The sequence below is a fragment of the Phyllobates terribilis genome, unplaced genomic scaffold (genome assembly GCF_046119375.1).
Source record: "Phyllobates terribilis strain yellow unplaced genomic scaffold, ASM4611937v1 Scaffold_28__1_contigs__length_16237799, whole genome shotgun sequence".
Lineage (NCBI taxonomy): Eukaryota > Metazoa > Chordata > Amphibia > Anura > Dendrobatidae > Phyllobates > Phyllobates terribilis.
The window spans coordinates 4,125,749-4,136,450 of record NW_027362788.1 but is presented as its reverse complement, the minus strand read 5'-3'; positions in this window follow the sequence as shown (position 1 = coordinate 4,136,450).

Below are 10,702 nucleotides of genomic sequence, written 5' to 3'. Positions count from 1 at the left end.
CATCTGGTTAAACCTCTCTGTGCTCCACAGCTCTTCCAAGAGGCATTGATATTGTCTTTTTATTCGATTGTAACCTCCACCACTCTTCTAAAGCGCATTGATATTGTCTTTTTAATCCACTGCGACCTCCATCACTCTTCCAAGGGGCATTAAAACAGTCTTGATAAGCTACTGTGACCTCCACGTCTCTTCCAAGGGGCATTAAACCGTCTGGTTAAACCTCTCTGTACTCCACAGCTCTTCCAAGAGGCATTGATATTGTCTTTTTATTCGATTGTAACCTCCACCACTCTTCCAAGGGGCATTGATATTGTCTCTGTTTTCCACTGCGACCTCCACCACTCTTCCAAGTGGCTTTGATATTGTCTTTTTTATCCACTGCGACCTCCACCACTGTTCCAATGGGCATAAAAACCGACTTATTATGCTACTGTGACCTCCACGTCCCTTCCACGGGGCATTCATATTGTATTTTTATTCCATTGTGACCTCCACCACTCTTCCAAGGGGCATTAAAACCATCTTGTTAAGCTACTGTGACCTCCAAGTCTCTTCCAAGGGGCATTAAAACCGTCTGTTTAGACCGCTCTGAGCTCCACAGCTCTTCCAAGGGGCATTGACAATATCTATTTATTCCATTGTAACCTTCTTCACTCTTCCAAGTGCATTGATATTGTCTATTTATTCCTCTGCGACGTCCACGACTCTTCCAAGGGGCATTAAAACCGTCCTGTTAAGCTACTGTGACCTCTAAGTTTCTTACACAGGGCATTGATATTGTCTTTTTATTCCTCTGTAACCTCCACCACTCTTCCAAGGGGCATTAAGACCATCTTGTTAAGCTACAGTGACCTCCACAACTCTTCCATGGGGCATTGATATTGTCTTTTTATTCCACTGTAACCTCCACCACTCTTACAAGGGGCATTGATTTTGTCTTTTTATTCCACTGCGACCTCTTCCACTGTTCCAATGGGCAATGATATTGTCTTTTTAACCCACTGCAACCTCCACCACTCTTCCAAGGGGCATTAAAGCCGTCTTGTTAAGCTACTGTAACGTCCAAGTCTATTCCATGGGACATTGATATTGTCTTTTTATTCCACTGTAACCTATACCACTCTTCCAAGTGGCATTGACATTGTCTTTTTATTCCACTGCGACTTCCACCTCTCTTTTAAGGGGCATTGATATTGTCTTTTTAATCCACTGCGATCTCCACCACTCTTCCAAGGGGCATTAAAACAGTCTTGTTAAGCTACTGTGACCTCCACGTCTCTTCCAAGGGGCATTAAAACCGTCTCTTTAAACAACTCTGAACTCCACAGCTCTTCCAAGGTGCATTGATATTGTCTTTTTATTCCACTGTAACCTCCACCACTCTTCCAAGAGGCATTGATTTTGTCTTTTTATTCCACTGCGACCTCCACCACTCTTCCAATGGGCATTGTTATTGTCTTTTTAATCCCCTGCAACCTCCACCACTCTTCCAAGGGGCATTAAAACCGTCTTGTTAAGCTACTGTGACCTCCACGTCCCTTCCTCGGGGCATTGATATTATCTTTTTATTCTACTGCGACCTCCACCACTCTTCCAAGGGGCATTGATATTGTCTTTTTAATCCCCTGCAAACTCCACCACTCTCCAAGGGGCATTAAAACCGTCTTGTTATGCTACTGTGACGTCGACTTCTCTTCCAAGGGGCATTAAAACCATCTTGTTAAACAACTCTGAACTTCACAGCTCTTCCAAGGGGCATTTGCATTGTCTTTTTATTCCACTCTAACCTCCACAACTCTTCCAAGGGGCATTGACATTGTCTTTTTATTCCACTGCGACCTCCACCACTCTTCCAAGGGGCATTATAACCATATTGTTAAGCTACAGTGACCACCACATCTCTTCCACGGGGCATTTATATTGTCTTTTTATTCCACTGCGACCTCCACCACTCTTCCAAGGGGCATTAAAACCGTCTTGTTAAGTTACTGTGACATCCACGTCTCTTCCAAGGAGCGTTAAAACCGTCTGGTTCTTCCAAGGGGCATTATTATTGTCTTTTTATTCCACTGTAACCTCCACCACTATTCCAAGGGGCATTGATATTGTCTTTTTATTCCACTGCGACCTCCACCAGTTCTCCAAGAGGCATTAAAACCGTCTTGTTAAGCTACTGTGACCTCCATGTCTCTTCCACGGGGCATTGAAATTGTCTTTTTATTCCAATGTAAACTCCACCACTCGTCCAAGGGGCATTGATAATGTCTTTTTATTCTACTGCGACCTCCACCACTCTTCCAAGGGGCATTGAAAATGTCTTTTTATTCCACTGCGACCTCCACCACTCTTCCAAGGCTCATTGATATTGTCTTTTTAATCCACTGCGACCTCCACCACTATTCCAAGGGTCATTAACACCGTCTTGTTAAGCTATTGTGACCTCCACATCTCTTCCACGGTGCATTGATATTGTCTTTTTATTTAACTGTAACCTCCACCACTGTTCCAAGGGGCATTGATATTGTCTTTTTATTCCACTGTAACCTCCATCACTCTTCCAAGGGGCATTGATATTGTCTTTTTATTCAACTGTACCCTCCACCCCTCTTCAAAGTGGCATTGATATTGTCTTTTTAATCCACTGCGACCTCAACCACTCTTCCAAGGGGAATTCATGCTGTCTTTTTAATCCACTGCGATCTCCACCACTCTTCCAAGGGGCATTAAAACCGTCTTGTTAAGCTACTGTCACCTCCACGCCCCTACCAAGGGGTATTAAAACTGTCAATTTAAACCACTCTGAACTCCACAGCTCTTGCAAGGGGCATTGATATTGTCTTTTTATTCCAATGTTACCTCCAGAACTCTTCCAAGGGGCATTGATATTGTCTTTTTATTCCACTGCAACTTCCATCTCTCTTCCAAGGGGCATTAAAATCATCTTGTTAAGCTACTATGACCTCCACGTCTCTTTCACGGGGCATTAATATTGTCTTTTTTTTCCACTGTAACCTCCACCACTCTTCCAAGGGGCATTGATATTGTCTTTTTATTCCACTGGGACCTTCACCACTCTTCCAAGTGGCATTGATATTGTCTTTCTAAACCACTTCGACCTCCACCACTCTTCCAAGGGGCATTAAAACCGTATTGTTAAGCTACTGTGACTTCAACGTCTCTTCCAAGGTGCATTAAAACCGTCAATTTAAACCACTCTGTACTCCTCAGCTCTTGCAAGAGGCATTGATATTGTCTTTTTACTCCACTGTAACCTACAGCACTCTTTCAAGGGGCATTGATATTGTCTTTTTATTCCACTACGACTTCGACCACTCTCCCAAGGTGTATTAAAAACATCTTGTTTAGCTACTGTAACGTCCATATCTATACCACGGGGCATTGATATTGTCTTTTTATTCCACTGTATCCTCCACCACTCTTCCAAGGGGTATTGATATTGTCTTTTTATTCCACTGCGACTTCCACCTCTCTTCTAAGGGTCATTGATATTGCCTTTTTAATCCACTGCGACCTCCACCTCTCTTACAAGAGGCATTAAAACAGTCTTGTTAAGCTACTGTGACCTCCACATCTCTTCCAAGGGGCATTAAAACCATCTGGTTAAACCACTCTGAACTCCACAGCTCTTCCAAGGGGCATTGATATTGTCTTTTTATTCGACTGTAACATCCACCACTCTTCCAAGCGGCATTGATATTGTCTTTTTATTCCACTGCGACCTCCACCACTCTTCCAAGGGGCATTGATATTGTCTTTTTAATCAACTGCGACCTCAACCTCTCTTCCAAGGGGCATTAAAACCGTCTTGTGAAGCTACTGTGACCTCCACGTCCCTTCCACGGGTCATTGATATTGTCTTTTTATTCCACTGCGACCTGCACCACTCTTCCAAGGGGCATTGATATTGTCTTTTTAATCCAATGTGACCTCCACCACTCTTCCAAGGGGCATTGATATTGTCTTTTTAATCTACTGTGAACTCCACGTCTCATCCAAGGGGCATTAAAACAGTCAATTTAAACCACTCTGAACTCCACAGCTCTCTCAAGGAGCACTGGTATAGTCTTTTTATTCCTCTCTAACATCCACCACTCTTCCAAGGGGGCATTGACATTGTCGATTTATTCCACTGCGACCTCCACCACTCTTCCAAGGGGCATTAAGACCATCTTGTTAAGCTACAGTGACCTCCACAACTCTTCCATGGTGCATTGATATTGTCATTTTATTCCAATTTAACCTCCACCACTCTTCCAAGGGGCATTGATTTGTCTTTTTATTCCACTGCGACCTCTACCACCCTTCCAATGGGCATTGATATTGTCTTTTTAATCCACTTCGACCTCCTCCACTCTTCCAAGGGGCATAAAAACAGTCTTGTTAAGCTACTGTGATCTCCACGTCTCTTCCAAGGGGCATTAAAACTGTCTGGTAAAACCACTCTGAACTCCACAGCTCTTCCAAGGGGCATTGATATTGTCTTTTTATTCCACTGTAACCTCCAGCACTCTTCCAAGTGGCACTGACATTGTCTTGTTATTCCACTGCGACTTCCACCTCTCTTCTAAGGGGCATAGATATTGTCTTTTTAATCCACTTCGACCTCCACCACTCTTCCAAGGGGCATAAAAACGGTCTTGTTAAGCTACTGTGACCTCCACGTCTCTTCCAAGGGGCATTAAAACTGTCTGGTAAAACCACTCTGAACTCCGCAGCTCTTCCAAGGGGCATTGATATTGTCTTTTTATTCCACTGTAACCTCCAGCACTCTTCCAAGTGGTACTGACATTGTCTTTTTATTCCAATGCGACTTCCACCTCTCTTCTAAGGGGCATTGATATTGTCTTTTTAATCCACTTCGACCTCCACCACTCTTCCAAGGGGCATAAAAGCAGTCTTGTTAAGCTACTGTGACCTCCACGTCTCATCCAAGGGGCATTAAAACTGTCTGGTAAAACTACTCTGAACTCCACAGCTCTTCCAAGGGGCATTGATATTGTCTTTTTATTCCACTGAAACCTCCACCACTCTTTCAAGGGGCATTGATTTTGTCTTTTTATTCCACTGCGACCTCCACCACTCTTCCAATGGCCATTGTTACTGTCTTTTTAATCCCCTGCAACCTCCACCACTCTTCCAAGGGGCATTAAAACCATCTTGTTAAGCTACTGTGACCTCCACGTCCCTTCCACGGGTCATTAATATTGTCTTTTTATTCCACTGCGACCTCCTCCACTCTTACAAGGGGCATTGATATTGTCTTTTTAATCCACTGCGAACTCCACCACTCTTCCAAGGGGCATTAAAACCGTCTTGTTATGCTACTGTGACGTCGACTTCTCTTCCAAGGGGCATTAAAACCATCTGGTTAAACCACTCTGAACTCCACAGCTCTTCCAAGGGGCATTTGTATTGTCTTTTTATTCCACTCTAACCTCCACCACTCTTCCAAGTTTCATTGACATTGTCTTTTTATTCCACTGCGACCTCTACCACTCTTCCAAGGGGCATTAAAACCATATTTTTAAGATACAGTGACCTCCACATCTCTTCCACGGGGCATTGATATTGTCTTTTTATTCCACTGTAACCTCCACCAATCTTCCAAGGGGCATTGATATTGTTTTTTTAATCCACTGCGACCTCCACCACTCTTCCAATGTGCATTAAAACCGTCTTGTTAAGTTACTGTGCCCTCCACGTCTATTACACGGTGCCTTAAAACCTTCTGGTTAAACCACTGTGAACTCCACAGCTCTTCCAATGGGCATTGATATAGTCTTTTTATTCCACTGTAACCTCCAACACTCTTGCAAGGGGCATTGATATTGTATTTTTATTTTACTGCGACCTCCACCACTCTTCCAAGGGGCATTAATATTGTCTTTGTATTCCACTGCGACCTCCACCAGTCTTCCAAGGGTCATTGATATTGTCTTTTTATTCCACTCTAACCTCCAAACCTCCACCACTCTTCCAAGGGGCATTGATATTGTCTTTTTATTCCACTGCGACCTCCACCTCTCTTCCAAGGGGCATTAAAACCATCTTGTTAAGCTACTGTCACCTCCAAGTCTCTTCCACGAGTCATTGATATTGACTTTTTATTCCACTGCGACCTTCACATCTCTTCCAAGGGGAATTGATATTGTCTTTTTATTCCACTGCGACCTCCACCACTCTTCTAAAGGGCATTGATATTGTCTTTTTAATCCACTGCGACCTCCACCACTCTTCCAAGGGGCATTAAAACAGTCTTGATAAGCTACTGTGACCTCCACTTCTCTTCCAAGGTGCATTAAACCGTCTGGTTAAACCTCTCTGTGCTCCACAGCTCTTCCAAGAGGCATTGATATTGTCTTTTTATTCGATTGTAACCTCCACCACTCTTCTAAAGGGCATTGATATTGTCTTTTTAATCCACTGCGACCTCCATCACTCTTCCAAGGGGCATTAAAACAGTCTTGATAAGCTACTGTGACCTCCACGTCTCTTCCAAGGGGCATTAAACCGTCTGGTTAAACCTCTCTGTACTCCACAGCTCTTCCAAGAGGCATTGATATTGTCTTTTTATTCGATTGTAACCTCCACCACTCTTCCAAGGGGCATTGATATTGTCTCTGTTTTCCACTGCGACCTCCACCACTCTTCCAAGTGGCTTTGATATTGTCTTTTTTATCCACTGCGACCTCCACCACTGTTCCAATGGGCATAAAAAGCGTCTTATTATGCTACTGTGACCTCCACGTCCCTTCCACGGGGCATTCATATTGTCTTTTTATTCCATTGTGACCTCCACCACTCTTCCAAGGGGCATTAAAACCATCTTGTTAAGCTACTGTGACCTCCAAGTCTCTTCCAAGGGGCATTAAAACCGTCTGTTTAGACCGCTCTGAGCTCCACAGCTCTTCCAAGGGGCATTGACAATATCTATTTATTCCATTGTAACCTTCTTCACTCTTCCAAGTGCATTGATGTTGTCTATTTATTCCTCTGCGACGTCCACGACTCTTCCAAGGGGCATTAAAACCGTCCTGTTAAGCTACTGTGACCTCTAAGTTTCTTACACAGGGCATTGATATTGTCTTTTTATTCCTCTGTAACCTCCACCACTCTTCCAAGGGGCATTAAGACCATCTTGTTAAGCTACAGTGACCTCCACAACTCTTCCATGGGGCATTGATATTGTCTTTTTATTCCACTGTAACCTCCACCACTCTTCCAAGGGGCATTGATTTTGTCTTTTTATTACACTGCGACCTCTACCACTGTTCCAATGGGCAATGATATTGTCTTTTTAATCCACTGCAACCTCCACCACTCTTCCAAGGGGCATTAAAGCCGTCTTGTTAAGCTACTGTAACGTCCAAGTCTATTCCATGGGGCATTGATATTGTCTTTTTATTCCACTGTAACCTCCACCACTCTTCCAAGTGGCATTGACATTGTCTTTTTATTCCACTGCGACTTCCACCTCTCTTTTAAGGGGCATTGATATTGTCTTTTTAATCCACTGCGACCTCCACCACTCTTCCAAGGGGCATTAAAACAGTCTTGTTAAGCTACTGTGACCTCCACGTCTCTTCCAAGGGGCATTAAAACCGTCTCTTTAAACAACTCTGAACTCCACAGCTCTTCCAAGGTGCATTGATATTGTCTTTTTATTCCACTGTAACCTCCACCACTCTTCCATGGGGCATTGATTTTGTCTTTTTATTCCACTGCGACCTCCACCACTCTTCCAATGGGCATTGTTATTGTCTTTTTAATCCCCTGCAACCTCCACCACTCTTCCAAGGGGCATTAAAACCATCTTGTTAAGCTACTGTGACCTCCACGTCCCTTCCACGGGTCATTGATATTGTCTTTTTATTCCACTGCGACCTCCTCCACTCTTACAAGGGGCATTGATATTGTCTTTTTAATCCACTGCGAACTCCACCACTCTTCCAAGGGGCATTAAAACCGTCTTGTTATGCTACTGTGACGTCGACTTCTCTTCCAAGGGGCATTAAAACCATCTGGTTAAACCACTCTGAACTCCACAGCTCTTCCAAGGGGCATTTGTATTGTCATTTTATTCCACTCTAACCTCCACCACTCTTCCAAGTTTCATTGACATTGTCTTTTTATTCCACTGCGACCTCTACCACTCTTCCAAGGGGCATTAAAACCATATTTTTAAGATACAGTGACCTCCACATCTCTTCCACGGGGCATTGATATTGTCTTTTTATTACACTGTAACCTCCACCAATCTTCCAAGGGGCATTGATATTGTTTTTTTAATCCACTGCGACCTCCACCACTCTTCCAATGTGCATTAAAACCGTCTTGTTAAGTTACTGTGCCCTCCACGTCTATTCCACGGTGCCTTAAAACCTTCTGGTTAAACCATTGTGAACTCCACAGCTCTTCCAATGGGCATTGATATAGTCTTTTTATTCCACTGTAACCTCCAACACTCTTGCAAGGGGCATTGATATTGTATTTTTATTTTACTGCGACCTCCACCACTCTTCCAAGGGGCATTAATATTGTCTTTGTATTCCACTGCGACCTCCACCACTCTTCCAAGGGTCATTGATATTGTCTTTTTATTCCACTCTAACCTCCAAACCTCCACCACTCTTCCAAGGGGCATTGATATTGTCTTTTTATTCCACTGCGACCTCCACCTCTCTTCCAAGGGGCATTAAAACCATCTTGTTAAGCTACTGTCACCTCCAAGTCTCTTCCACGAGGCATTGATATTGACTTTTTATTCCACTGCGACCTTCACATCTCTTCCAAGGGGAATTGATATTGTCTTTTTATTCCACTGCGACCTCCACCACTCTTCTAAAGGGCATTGATATTGTCTTTTTAATCCTCTGCGACCTCCACCACTCTTCCAAGGGGCATTAAAACAGTCTTGATAAGCTACTGTGACCTCCACTTCTCTTCCAAGGTGCATTAAACCGTCTGGTTAATCCTCTCTGTGCTCCACAGCTCTTCCAAGAGGCATTGATATTGTCTTTTTATTCGATTGTAACCTCCACCACTCTTCTAAAGGGCATTGATATTGTCTTTTTAATCCACTGCGACCTCCATCACTCTTCCAAGGGGCATTAAAACAGTCTTGATAAGCTACTGTGACCTCCACGTCTCTTCCAAGGGGCATTAAACCGTCTGGTTAAACCTCTCTGTACTCCACAGCTCTTCCAAGAGGCATTGATATTGTCTTTTTATTCGATTGTAACCTCCACCACTCTTCCAAGGGGCATTGATATTGTCTCTGTTTTCCACTGCGACCTCCACCACTCTTCCAAGTGGCTTTGATATTGTCTTTTTTATCCACTGCGACCTCCACCACTGTTCCAATGGGCATAAAAAACGTCTTATTATGCTACTGTGACCTCCACGTCCCTTCCACGGGGCATTCATATTGTCTTTTTATTCCATTGTGACCTCCACCACTCTTCCAAGGGGCATTAAAACCATCTTGTTAAGCTACTGTGACCTCCAAGTCTCTTCCAAGGGGCATTAAAACCGTTTGTTTAGACCGCTCTGAGCTCCACAGCTCTTCCAAGGGGCATTGACAATATCTATTTATTCCATTGTAACCTTCTTCACTCTTCCAAGTGCATTGATATTGTCTATTTATTCCTCTGCGACGTCCACGACTCTTCCAAGGGGCATTAAAACCGTCCTGTTAAGCTACTGTGACCTCTAAGTTTCTTACACAGGGCATTGATATTGTCTTTTTATTCCTCTGTAACCTCCACCACTCTTCCAAGGGGCATTAAGACCATCTTGTTAAGCTACAGTGACCTCCACAACTCTTCCATGGGGCATTGATATTGTCTTTTTATTCCACTGTAACCTCCACCACTCTTCCAAGGGGCATTGATTTTGTCTTTTTATTACACTCCGACCTCTACCACTGTTCCAATGGGCAATGATATTGTCTTTTTAATCCACTGCAACCTCCACCACTCTTCCAAGGGGCATTAAAGCCGTCTTGTTAAGCTACTGTAACGTCCAAGTCTATTCCATGGGGCATTGATATTGTCTTTTTATTCCACTGTAACCTCCACCACTCTTCCAAGTGGCATTGACATTGTCTTTTTATTCCACTGCGACTTCCACCTCTCTTTTAAGGGGCATTGATATTGTCTTTTTAATCCACTGCGACCTCCACCACTCTTCCAAGGGGCATTAAAACAGTCTTGTTAAGCTACTGTGACCTCCACGTCTCTTCCAAGGGGCATTAAAACCGTCTCTTTAAACAACTCTGAACTCCACAGCTCTTCCAAGGTGCATTGATATTGTCTTTTTATTCCACTGTAACCTCCACCACTCTTCCATGGGGCATTGATTTTGTCTTTTTATTCCACTGCGACCTCCACCACTCTTCCAATGGGCATTGTTATTGTCTTTTTAATCCCCTGCAACCTCCACCACTCTTCCAAGGGGCATTAAAACCATCTTGTTAAGCTACTGTGACCTCCACGTCCCTTCCACGGGTCATTGATATTGTCTTTTTATTCCACTGCGACCTCCTCCACTCTTACAAGGGGCATTGATATTGTCTTTTTAATCCACTGCGAACTCCACCACTCTTCCAAGGGGCATTAAAACCGTCTTGTTATGCTACTGTGACGTCGACTTCTCTTCCAAGGGGCATTAAAACCATCTG